Genomic DNA, 13,690 nt, shown 5'->3' with positions numbered 1-13,690 from the left:
GTTGAGATATGAGGCAAAGAACCAGTGAAAACAATGAAAATTATTGGACTACAAATTAAGCAATAAAAAATACCAACATAAATAAGACTATTGATAATGAATTATAATAATAATAATTACGCCTATTATCAACTTTACAATTGTTTCATATGCATCCATCTATCCATCCATTTTCTACCGCATGTCCCTCTTGGGGTCGTGGGGGGACTGGAGCCTATCCCAGCGGCATTTGGGCGGATGATGGGGTACACCCTGGACAAGTCGCCACCTCATATCGCAGGGCCAACACAACAATACATACATGTGATGAGTACTTGAATCACAAAGGACTATATTAACCTTTTTGATAGTTATGGTAAACAATAGCTTAAATTTTAGCAGTGTGCCGTGTTTCTAAATATATACAGTATACATACAATCCTGATAATATATATAAACATGACTTCAGAAGTAAGGGATGAGCATATGGCCCGCATGTTCAAACCTGGCAACAAGCGGAGAATTAACAATAAAGATTTGTGAAAAACTGAAACGGTACACCCCCTCTTCGCCCATGCCTCAAAAAAGGCTGCTAGTGTAACCTTCACTCTGAAGTGCCCCGTGGGAGTGAGCAAGACAAGAGAAGGAAGACTTTTTGATTTCCTTCGGCATGCATTTGCAAGGAGACTCCACATGCATCGCGCACACTTTCCCCATATGGCATATGGTTGTGGATACAAGGATGAGGCAGATAAAAGGAGGAGAAGACGATATGTGTGCCTTCTACTCTTCATTAGCTGGCAAAATTCCTCATTAGTTTTGACAGAAAAGGAATGATGAGAAAAATGTCACCCGGCATCATAAGAAAATTCATATATTTGAGTGGAAAATGTATTGTTGTATGTTTACTTTTGCGTCTTCTATTGAAAGTTATTTGCATTAGAACTGCAGCACTTTTCCTTGTGTGGATACTACTTCGACTTCTCTTCTTGAAAGTAAATACGTGCTATACAAACATTTACAGTTTTACTATACAAGTACAACCCATTTACCATTTTGGATACTCCAAATTAGGGGTGTCCCGATACAGCTTTTTCACATACCAATATTGGAGCCTTGGGTGTTGGCCGATAGCGATATTAATCTGATACGATATCAGCAGGAATCATAGTATATACGTTTACTATTTTGTTGTGTAGAGTGTTAGAAAAAGTTTGATCAAATTAAATTAGTCAGTCCAAATCGCCCCTATATATGAATTATTTGGATAGTTCATCGAACAGTCTAGGGCAGTGGTTTTTAACCTTGTTGGAGGTACCGAACCCCACCAGTTTCATATGCGCATTCACCGAACCCTTCTTTAGTGAAAAATAAAAACAATTTTTTTTTTCAAATTCAAGAAAAAGTTATGTTTTTTTACTGGTGCACAAAATGAACCGTGCATGAACATCACCTTGATCAAAGAACAAAACCAACACAGTGCATGAACTCACAACAAATTACACACCTTACACACATTACCATGAATTGATTAACGTGGACCCCGACTTAAACAAGTTGAAAAACTTATTCGGGTGTTACGTAATATTGTACGTAATATGTACTGTACTGTTTCATATAATGTATTCTCTTCCTTTGCAATCTACTAGTAAAAATTTCAATCAATCAATCAAAAAACCTGCAAATCAGATGGAAAATTAGAGGGAACATTGTTTGGAGGTATCCATAATACGCCAATAGGGAGAAGTTTTTATGTACACAATAAGTCGGATGTGTCTTCGCCGAACCCCTGAGGCCGACTCACCGAACCCCTAGGGTTCGATCAAACCCAGGTTAAGAACCACTGGTCTAGAGCACAAGTCCAGATCTCGCCCGCCACATCAATTTGTGTGGCCCCCGAAAGCGTGGAAATAATATATGTAAATAAAGTACCTTATCTTTTCTTAATAAATGTATTACAAAAATAAACAGCGTACAATTACACATATTTACACTTTAATCATCTCTAATAATAAAACAAAATATTATATCATCATACATTTCAAAACAATATTGTTCAAATAAAGACAAATACTTAAATAACTGTTTGAATTACGATTTCAAAGCAAGTAATCCAACAAACTGTTCATGTAAAAATTTTACAGTAAACCTTTTTTACAGTAAAATCCACTTTCAGTATAGAGTAATAATACACTAAAAAACACAACAACCGTCATTTTTACATTAAAAAAAACAGTGGTACCGTTTTCCATCCATCCATTTTCTACCGCTTGTCTATTTCGCCAACACAGATAGATAGACAACATTCACCACTCCATTTAATTTATTTCCATGTATTTGTTTATTTTATTTGCTGTAAAAAAAACAACAACCTGCTAATATTACGGTAAAATTGTGGCGACTGAGTTGCCAGTTTTATATAGTACAATCTAAAGATTTGGTTTTGTACAGCGTACGTAAAAAAAGAGACAATTATACACGTTTTATATATACACATCTATATTCATACTGTATATTATTCACTGTTAAAAGCGGTCCTCTGAGGGCAACCATAACTGCGATGTGGCGCTCAATGAAAACGAGTTTGACACACCTGGTCTAGGGTGTACCCTGCCTTTCGCCCGAAGTCAGCTAGGACAGGCTCCAGTTTACCCATTGTCATGATGTGGCAACTGTGTTGCAGTGCCTGGTCTTCGGGCTACCTTCGATCACACCTGATAACCATTTCCTCCTGACTACTTAAGCTCTTCACTCGATTCACTGGGCGCCAGTAATTTCCTGATGGTTCACCCTTCCAATGTTCTTCTTCTCTGCCCTGGCTCCACTCATGCTTTCCATTTATGTGGCTTTGTGTGCATCATGTTCTCCACACCATTGGCGTGCACCCTCAACCTTTTTGAGTGCGCTTTTTGTTATTATTATTATTGAGCTGCGTTGAGGTCCTACTCCGGCAAAAGCCGATCGTGACTGTTACAATATGATTGTTACGTTGATACTCCAGCATATTAAAATATGTTGCAGGGGGGGAACGTTTAGAGTGAGAGACACTGTAATTCATAAGCTGACGGCTCACTTTGCAAGACATGGCATACCGGATGTGGTTGTGTCAGACAATGGGCCACAATATTTGTCCGAAGAGTTCCAGAGATTCAACCTAAGGTGGGAGTTTGTGCACAGAACTTCATCACCGGGATACCCACAGAGCAATGGGATGGCCGAGTCCGCCGTAAATACAGCCAAGCGACTCATGCTAAAAGCTGAAGCTGCCGGACAAGATCCGTACTTGGCTATGCTGGATCATCGTAACACACCCAGTCAAGGCCTGGAGACAAGCCCTGCACAGGGACTGTTTAGTAGGACTCGGACCCTACTGCCAACAAAAGATACCCTCTTGACACCAAGGGTCATGGACTGTGAGCAGGGACTGAAAGGCAACAGACTGAGGCAGGAAAGATATCACAACCGCTCAGTCAAGGACTTGGATTGTCTCAAGGGTGGAGACAGTGTGAGAGTTCAGCCCTCCGAGCCGTGTAAAGTCTGGAAAGTCGCAAAGGTGGTGAAGGAGGTGCATCCCAGGTCTTACGAGGTGAAGTTGGAGTCAGGTGCTGTTCTGCGGAGGAACCGTCGACACCTCAGGCGCAGCCATGAAGCACCTGCCCCGCCTCTGCAATCAGGAACGTTCAGTGACACGACTAGGATGGATATTCAACAACGTAGCGATGACCAGTCGGTTGCTGTGACCAGAGCAGGTCGTAGAGTTTTTCGTCCACATTTACAGAAAGACTATAGACAGTGACTTTTATAAGCTTGAAAACAGTTGTAACAAGTTGCTGGGTTACATGTTAGTTTGGTTGTGTTGGAAAACAAAAAGGGAAGATGCAAATATCTTGCTATTTGATGTGAAATTTCTCTGTTAAGACGAAAAGAAAACCATACTGTAAAAGTAAAGAATGACAGGTGATACTGTTATTTAAGGTTTTCATCCTGGGTTGGTTTGTAAGTAAGATGATACTTTCATTATCTACTGTAACTGATGTATAGTATGTCTACAATGTAAGTTTTATTGTATTTTGCAATACTACGTTTTTCCCCTATATAATTAGACAGGATAGGGTTAAGGTAAAGTAATCTCTTTTGAAAAAAAAAAAAAAGAAAAAAAAAAGAGAAAGGATGTTACAATATGATTGTTACGTTGATACTCCAGCATATTAAAACATGTTGCAGGGGGGAACGTTTAGAGTGAGACACACTGTACAGGAATTAAGCGGGCGAGTGTGAGTGAGTCACCTGGAATTGTAACTGCACTGAAGTTGCCAATAAAGTACAAGTGAGCAACTACACTGCTCTAACCGTCCACTCTTTATGGTTGGGAATATAAAGGACTAGAGTGAAACAGTGACAGCAATCACCATAATGAAGATAGGTGGTAAAGAAAATGGATGGATGGATGCATAGGAGAGGTGGGAATCTTTGGCCACCTCATGATTCGATTACGATTCAGGAGCTACGATTCGATTAAAAATAGATTAATGAGCAGCTTTAATGCATGTATATTGATGCAGTTTTACATTTCTTTTCGTTTCACTAAATAAGCGTTTATCACTTGCAATTTTTTTAAAAACAATGTATTTGTAATAAGAAATTCCCACCCCATTTATTAAATTCATGGAAATGTGTGCAAAACTGGAAAATAAGTGCACCACAATAAAGGAGCTGGGCAGATCTCTCAGTAGAACTTTCTGCATTACTTTATTTACAATCAACAAACGGATGATCGATTATTGACGTTTACTAATCGATTTTATAATCGTCCATGTCTGAATTGCGATGCATCTAAAAATTGTTTATTTCCCCCACCTCTAATGGATCATTTGTATAAGCGCACTCCACACCTAAGGGGTGCAGAGGAAGTGATGTCACTTACCTGGGAAAGCTAATGTTAGCGCATGCCAACACAGAACCCCTCCACTCCTCTTTGGGCCAGGAGAGCATGCTGCACCTCCTGATGAGGAATAAACTGCTCCCATGTCAGATATTCCCTGGAAAGTACAGGATAGCCAACGGCAGTATTAAGGTTAAAGAGCATTTTGAGAGGCAAGGGCAGGTGGGGGGTGTTATGTTGTAGCTGTGAGGATGTGATGCCGACAGAAGGGGGGTCTGAGCGTAGCGCCATGCTAGCCCCTAGCCACCCTCCTCCAACCGCCATCTGATGTGAGGTAACATGTGAGGGTGAGCATCCATCTGTCTGCGCTATACGCTAGCAGAAGGTGCAGCTAATGAGGCTTGATTCGCCACTGCACCTGCCTCCAATCTGGGAGGGGTGGGGGTTAGTGATGGTTGCATGTGTGTGTGTGTGTGTGCGTGTGCAGCAAGGGATGCTCCATCTTGCTATAGCCGCAACCTCCACCTCCCTCCCTCAAGGTGTAATCATTGCTTAGCTTGTATGGGAACGCCTGCAGGTTGCTGGATCATGGGAATTAATTAGGAAATAGGTGAGGCCCTGGGTTGAACGAGCCTTTTGACCCGCCTCTAAACATCCTCACGTTACAAAGCGCAGCATTCCAGAGGGGAAGCAGAAGGTCTTATCACTAGCGTTGGTGTTTTAGGGCTACATGACTTGAATCATGCGCCATAAACAAAAACGATGACACCCCTCATATTAGAGCTGGGGGATATATCGAATATACTCGATATATCGCGGGTTTGTCTCTGTGCAATATAAAAAATGACTATATCGTGATATTCGAGTATACGTTCTCACGCAGTTGCTTTTAGCTGCGGGTATTACATTCAGTGTTGGGACTAACGCGTTACAAAATAACGCCGTTATTTTCGGTGTTAACTAGTAATCTAACGCATTATTTTTTATTTTCAGTAACTCAGTTACCGTTACTACATGATGCGTTACTGCATTATTTTACGTTATTTTTTATGTAGTATCGGCTAGAAACTGAAGATCTGAGTGTGTTTTATTGGAGCGCTGCGGTGTCGTCCTTCTGTGTCACAAGGAAAAGAAAAGGCGTGCTTTGTGTGGGGGCTCCCAGACTGTAGTTGAGGGGCGCAGGGGAGACGTTCCTCCAGGGCTTATGTACTTCGGGGCTAACAACCTTCACTTTACCCGGAAGTGGGTCTTTACAGCTGAGGGTGAATGACGAGGCCGGCGGTTTGTTGCAACTTTGTGACTTTATTGGACGCAGCCATCCACCAAGCTGGAGCACCTGCACGCACTCACTGTTGTTGCTCCCTCACCTCTCTCGCCCACTCACTCACTAACGTCACTCACCTCATATGCTGTCATATCTTAAAGGGCTACACACACACACACACACACACACACACATACGCTACTCTCATAACAACTAACAAGACATCATGGCGAAGCCAGAAGTCGAGTTTCTTACATGGAGACATTCTCAATACTTTTCTTTTGTCGAGCACAAAGAAAATAACTTTTTAGTTAAACTTAAGTTGTATCTTGGATCAAAGATCCTATCTACTTAAAGTGCCATTATGTTGCAGCTATTTAAAACAGTTTTGTCAATTTGTTCTGGCCTGAAATAAATTGTCCCTTTGAAACATATCTTTGTCTTTGTGTGTTGTATGTAGACCACATTGCTTTCTGAGTTCAGTGATGCAAATGCATGTCAAGTTGATCAACACATTGTATTATTCTCCAGTGCAATAACAGTACTGAAATGAAGGCTAAAAGGGCATTAATGGGAGCCATAAAAAAAAGAAGAAAAAAAGAAGTAACTAAAATAGTTACTTTTCACAGTAACGCATTACTTTTTGGTGTTACTGAGTTACTTTTGAAATAAAGTAACTAGTAACTGTAACTAATTACTGGTTTTCAGTAACTAACCCAACACTGATTACACTACAGCCGTTTTTCACTCATTCTTGTCTCTCCTTCTCACAGAGACATAAAACAAGCGCACCTTCTTATATACGTCACATACTGTCGGGTCATACGCCCTCGCATAGCAGAGAGGTAGCAGCATGGGTAACGTTAGCTGTGATGCTAGCGGAGTGGTGCGTGTGGTAATACGAGAGAAAGAAGGCGCGAATCAGGTAACAAATGAAGGAAGAATTAATTCCTAAGAAAAACACGGGGTCCATCGTCTGGCGGTGGTTTGGCTTCAAGCGTGAAGATGAACAAGGTTGTTACAAAAAGTAGCACCTACTGCTAATTTGTAGCATCATTTGAAAAGTCACCTGCTAGAGAATGAAGAGTGCTTGAAACTCCGCATGTCAACACCTCTGTTCGGTGCCATACCCACAAAATGCCCAAGCAACAAATTCCACATCAACACCATATGAAAAAATCAGTCAACAACAGAAGGAGATAACGTCCGCAGGAACCTACCACATAGCGAAGGACATACACTATTTGATTTCCTATTATGCAGCTCATTTTTATTTGACAGTCATTGAAATATCTTGTGTGACATCATGCACAAAAGTGCACTTTATTTGTTTTAAACTATTGTAGTTGCGTTCTTTACAAAAAGTCCACTTTAATTTAGTGTTGTTTTGATATGTCATCTTAGTGACATCATGCACAAAAGTGCACTAATAGCTTGTTTTAAAATGTCTCTGACAATCTTGCACTTTCTGTTTTGAAATGACATGAATGATTGTGCCACTGCTTAATAACTGTTTAATAAATACACTTTTGATCAATTGACTTAATTGTGGTTTCACTCTATGCATGAAAGTTTAAAATGAGCATATATTAATGCAGTATGAACAAGAATGTTTTAATGTACACACATAGAATCATCATACTGCTGTGATTATATGCATCAAGTGTTCATTCAAGGCTAAGGCAAAATATCGAGATATATATCGTGTATCGTGACATGGCTTAAAAATATCGAGATTAGAGATGTCGGCAGGCCGATATCGGCCGATAAATCCTTTAAAATGTAATATCGGAAATTATCGGTATCATTTTTTTTATTATCTGTATCGTTTTTTTTAATTTTAATTTTAAATAAATAAACACAATATACACTTACAATTAGTACACCAACCCAAAAAACCTCCCTCCCCCATTTACACTCATTCACACAAAAGGGTTGTTTCTTTCTGTTATTAATATTTCTGGTTCCTACATTATATATCAATATATATCAATACAGTCTGCAAGGGATACAGTCCGTAAGCACACATGATTGTGCGTGCTGCTGGTCCACTAATAGTACCAACCTTTAACAGTTAATTTTACTAATTTTCATTAATTACTAGTTTCTATGTAACTCTTTTTATATTGTTTTACTTTCTTTTTTAATTCAAGAAAATGTTTTTAATTTATTTATCTTATTTTATTTTATTATTTAAAAAAAAAGAGAACCTTATCTTCACCATACCTGGTTGTCCAAATTAGGTACTATAATGTGTTAATTCCACGACTGTATATATCGGTATCGGTTAATATCGGTATCGGTTGATATCGGTATCGGTAATTAAGAGTTTGGACAATATCGGAATATCGGATATCGGCAAAAAGCCATTATCGGACATCCCTAATCGAGATATTAATAAAACGCCATATCGCCCAGCCCTACCTCATATTTCATATTAGAGAGGTGTCAATCACTATGTTTCCATGCACTGAATTAGTCTGATTTCTCAAATAGTCCGTTTTTTTGTGTTTTCATACCTACGTGTGAAGTCCAAGAGTCCATGCACTCTCTCTAAGGCTATGTCTACACTAAGCCGGACAACCCCTTAAACAAATAATTATTTAGCCTAAGTTCCGTTTCAGCCACACTAAACCATCGTTTAAGGTCCCCCCCCTCGAACAAATTGTTACACGGGGTAAGTGCACCGTCTATTTCTTGAATAGACGGCTCTTAGCTTTGTATGGACTCATTAATCGTTTACAAACTGAGTTCGAAGAGGAAGTGACGCCAGAAAGACCATGCCCCACACAAGAATTGACGTCAGAAAGAACGCGCCACAGCCAGCTTCATAACAACCCGTTCGGTAACTCGGCGGCAACCACTAGAAAGTCATCCAGACATGCCAGTGTTTCTCCTTCCTATACATGTACAGGCGCTTTTGGAAATCACACATAAATACCTTAAGAGAAGGAAACAGGCGATTGCGGCTATTCTGGATACAACACATCTCAGACGGCAACATAGCAATGTTGAGCAACGGTTTTGGATAAGGCCTGGAAGAACGGCAGCCTGCTGGGATATGTTTGTCAATGAGTGTGTTGTGTCAGAGGAACGGCAAGAGAACATTCAAATGTCCAGGTAAGCTGTGATTCGACTTAGTGAAAAACTTTGTCCATTTGTCGAAGGAGAGACGACAATGCGGGCTCCCCTGGACAAGGGAAGACTACGAAAAATAGCGAATGCATTTGGACTGGCAAGGCAGACTATCAGTTATTGTCCGCAATGTATGTCGAGTGATTACTCTGTAACTATTGTGAAGCCATGAAGTGGTTGTGGCCGTCAAGTACGGCCGCCAATTTCAGCCTACAAGCACAGTGTCCTGTTGTGGTTGTTGTAAAATGTTCTTTATCACATTGTTTACTTTCAAACGTCCATTAAAGATATGATTCATGTACGATGGCTTGGGTGTGATTCACGACAATAATCTAACAGCTGCTGATGGTGAGGCAAGCAAGGTTTATTGTTAAAAGAAATGTGGCAATAGTCTACGTTGAAACACAGGGTAAGGATACACTTCCAGGTCGGAGGTGACTATGACGCGTGCATTATTTTAGCGCATATATACTAGATCGCGTGGCGACGGCGGACGGAGGGGGTCTTAAACGGTGGTATTGTTGTGTGTGAACACGGATTAGGTGAGGTGGGATTTACCCTGAATAACCTTAGTGTAGAAGGGGCCTAATGCGAATATTAGCCATACGGCACTGGGGGCTCTTATATTCTTTTTGCGTGTGTTACAGGCAGAGGTGGGTAGTAACGCGCTACATTTACTCCGTTACATCTACTTGAGTAACTTTTGGGATACATTGTACTTCTAAGAGTAGTTTTAATGCAACATACTTTTACTTTTACTTGAGTATATTTATAGAGAAGAAACGCTACTTTTGCTCCGCTCCATTTATCTACATTCAGCTCGCTACTCGCTACTGATTTTTATCGATCTGTTAATGCACGCTTTGTTTGTTTTGATTGTCAGACAGACCTCAAAAGTAGGATCTATGCATGCCTGCGTTTCACCAATCACATGCAGTCACTGGTGACGTTTGACTCCGTTTCACCAATCAGATGCAGTCACTGGTGACGTTGGACCAATCAAACAGAGCCAGGCAGTCACATGACCGTCACACGTGGACCCTGACTTAAACAAGTTGAAAAACTTATTGGGGTGTTACCATTTAGTGGTCAATTGTACTGAATATGTACTGTACTGTGCAATCTACTAATAAAAGTTTCAATCAATCAATCAAAAGTGTGAAGGAAAAAAGACACTTTCTCAAAAGCCTAAAGACTGACCTCACAGTTCCTGTCTTCACAATAAAAGTGCCGCTCCATCGCGCGTGCGCAAACAAAATAAGAGTCTCCGAAAGCCAGTGCAAACAAGCTAGCAAGCTACGGAGTTTGCCGCCAATGTATTTCTTGTAAAGTGTATACAAACAAATATGGAAGCTGGACAAATAAGATGCCAAAAACCAACCACTTTCATGTGGTAATAGACAGAAAGGAGGAACTTTTTTTCTCCTCCATTTGAAAACGTGGACGTTATCAGCGCTACTGTCTGATTCCAATCAATGCAAGCCATCACAATCAGGTAATACACCAACTTATATTCTTGTCTTCATGAAAGAAAGGAATCTATATGTTAAACATGTATGTATATTAATTAAAACACCTTTAACATGTGAACAAAAACGGCAAAATAAAAAAATAGAAATTATGAACTGTATATATAAATGTATGTATATACATATATATGAAATGTGTGTGTATGAATATGTATCTATGAGGTACATCACCTCGACTTGGTCATTTATTAAGTAATTGATTAACGTTGAAAAACTTATTGGGGTGTTACCATTTAGTGGTCAATTGTACGGAATATGTACTGTACTCTGCAATCTACTAATACAAGTTTCAATCAATCAATCAATGAATGCCTACTGAGCCTATGGTGCTGTTAAGTTATTGTGGCTCAATTTGCCTTAATTTTTTTTATGTTAATGTATTATTATTTAATATATATTATTGTTTTATTGCTTAAGATATATTCCTGGCTCTGAATTTGCTCATTGCTATTTTTGTGTTTTTGTGCATTATTTGTTGCCGTCATCATCAAATGAACAGGTTACTCATCAGTTACTCAGTACTTGAGTAGTTTTTTCACAACATACTTTTTACTTTTACTCAAGTAAATATTTGGGTGACTGCTCCTTACTTTTACTTGAGTAATAAATCTCTAAAGTAACAGTACTCTTTCTTGAGTACAATTTCTGGCTACTCTACTCACCTCTGGTTACAGGTCTCACAGGCGTGTGAGTTCAGTAGAAAAAAAGGTTGTGTTCATTGTCTAACCCCTGGAAAACACAGGCAATGTTTAAGGACAGTGAAGATATGAACAATATTCAAAGCTTCCCAAGTTTCCTCTCTTTATTACACATTATATATATTTCCTATAATTCACAATAACAATATAATTATTATTCTCTAAATTCAATATTCTATTCTTAAAACATATCTTCTCCATAGCACAACAACTATTATAATGGTCTGTACCAGGCGCGTCACTTGACCTAATACTGTACTGGGGCACACATGGGGCACAAAGAATTCATGAGAGCGCGCAAAGTGCGTTGTAAAAAAAAACTATTCAGCACTTATCATAAAAAAAACATAAATAGTTCTTTAAAATATTCAATCATATCAGACTATGTTGTTGTCTACATCTTTGATTAACCACCTGAAATGTACTGCGATAATGCATTTGGCCTACTTCCAAACGATTACACCACTGCATCCGACACATTGGACTTGGTGATGTATGGCTTAGATGCAGCTGTCGGCCATGGAAACTAGAGATGTCCGATAATATCAGCCTGCCGATATTATCGGCCGATAAATGCTTTAAAATGTAATATCGGAAAATATCGGTATCGTTTTTTTTATTATCGGTATCGTTTTTTTTTTTTTTTAATTAAATCAACATAAAAAAAAATACAAGATACACTTACAATTAGTGCACCAACCCGAAAAACCTCCCTCCCCCATTCACACTCATTCACACAAAAGGGTTGATTCCTTCTGTTATTAATATTCTGGTTCCAACATTATATATCAATATATATCAATACAGTCTGCAAGGGATACAGTCCGTAAGCACACATGATTGTGCGTGCTGCTGGTCCACTAATAGTACTAACCTTTAACAGTTAATTTTACTCATTTTCATTAATTACTAGTTTCCATGTAACTGTTTTTTTATATTGTTTTACTTTCTTTTTTAATTCAAGAAAATGTTTTTAATTTATTCATCTTATTTTATTTTATTAATTTTAAAAAAAAGGACCTTATCTTCACCATACCTGGTTATCCAAATTAGACATAATAATGTATTAATTCCACGACTGTATATATCGATATCGGTAATTAAAGAGTTGGACAATATCGGAATATCGGATATCGGCAAAAAGCTATTATTGGACATCCCTAATGGCAACCCATTCCATGAATCTCTCTGCGTACTGTTCGTGGGCTAATTGGAAGGTCACACTAAGTTTGGAGCTCTGTAGCAAGTGACTGTGCAGAAATTCGGCGACCTCTTTGCACTATGCGCTTCAGCATCCGCTGACCCCTCTCTGTCAGTTTACGTGGCCTACCACTCAGTGGCTGAGTTGCTGTTGTTCACAAACTCTTCCATTTTCTTATAATAAAGCCGACAGTTGACTTTGGAATATTTAGGAGCGAGGAAATTTCACGACTGGATTTGTTGCACAGGTGTCATCCTATGACAGTCCACGCAGGAAATCACTGAGCTCCTGAGAGCGGCCCATTCTTTCACAAATGTTTGTAAAAACAGTCTCCATGCCTAAGTGCTTGATTTTATACACCTGTGGCCAGGCCAAGTGATTAGGACACCTGATTCTGATCATTTGGATGGGTGGTCAAATACTTTTGGCAATATAGTGTATATTCACTGCAGTGCTCTTCGGTTGGCATAAAAAGGGTTAACTGACCCACACGCATCGAAGCGCTTGCTGGATGCTCACACACACTCTAGTTTTAAAGTCTAAAGGCACTAAAACATCAATCTCTGTCGCTGGACTATATTACATTTGAATTGTAGGGTGTTTAATCATCAAACGTTTACATTTGAGATACTTAACAACATTACTAACCTGGAAAACACAGGCAATGTTTAAGGAGATTAAGACACGAACAATTTTTGAAGCTTCCCAAGTTTTCTCTGAGGGGAGGGGGAGGAAATACCCACACCTAAAAAGGGACCTACGGGCAACTACTTCAGCACACATTTAGTTCCGCTCTTCATTTGTATCTTTACATTAACATGGATGGAAAACAGCTATATTATACCTTTGTCAATAAAAAGTGATTGACAAAATAAAAACGTATATATCCCGCATGTAATCACATTGTGAAGGCATCACACGTGTATTACCATGAATTGATTAACGTGGACCCCGACTCAAACAATTTGAAAAACTTATTAGGGTGTTACCATTTAGTGGTCA

At 39.3% G+C, this 13,690-nt stretch overlaps 1 long non-coding RNA gene across 1 annotated transcript; it reads right to left on the bottom strand.

The window, feature by feature from the left end:
• Nucleotides 1-1,892: 1,892 nt before the first annotated feature.
• LOC133605775 (uncharacterized) lies at nucleotides 1,893-13,405 on the bottom strand. The gene is made up of 4 exons (XR_009815182.1): nucleotides 13,337-13,405; nucleotides 11,452-11,518; nucleotides 4,904-5,018; nucleotides 1,893-3,643 (listed from the first exon to the last, which is right to left on the bottom strand). It is a non-coding gene; the product is annotated as an uncharacterized lncRNA (long non-coding RNA).
• Nucleotides 13,406-13,690: the final 285 nt, after the last annotated feature.

Source organism: Nerophis lumbriciformis, linkage group LG05 (genome assembly GCF_033978685.3).
Source record: "Nerophis lumbriciformis linkage group LG05, RoL_Nlum_v2.1, whole genome shotgun sequence".
NCBI lineage: Eukaryota > Metazoa > Chordata > Actinopteri > Syngnathiformes > Syngnathidae > Nerophis > Nerophis lumbriciformis.
This window is presented reverse-complemented; position numbering and strand designations above follow the sequence as displayed.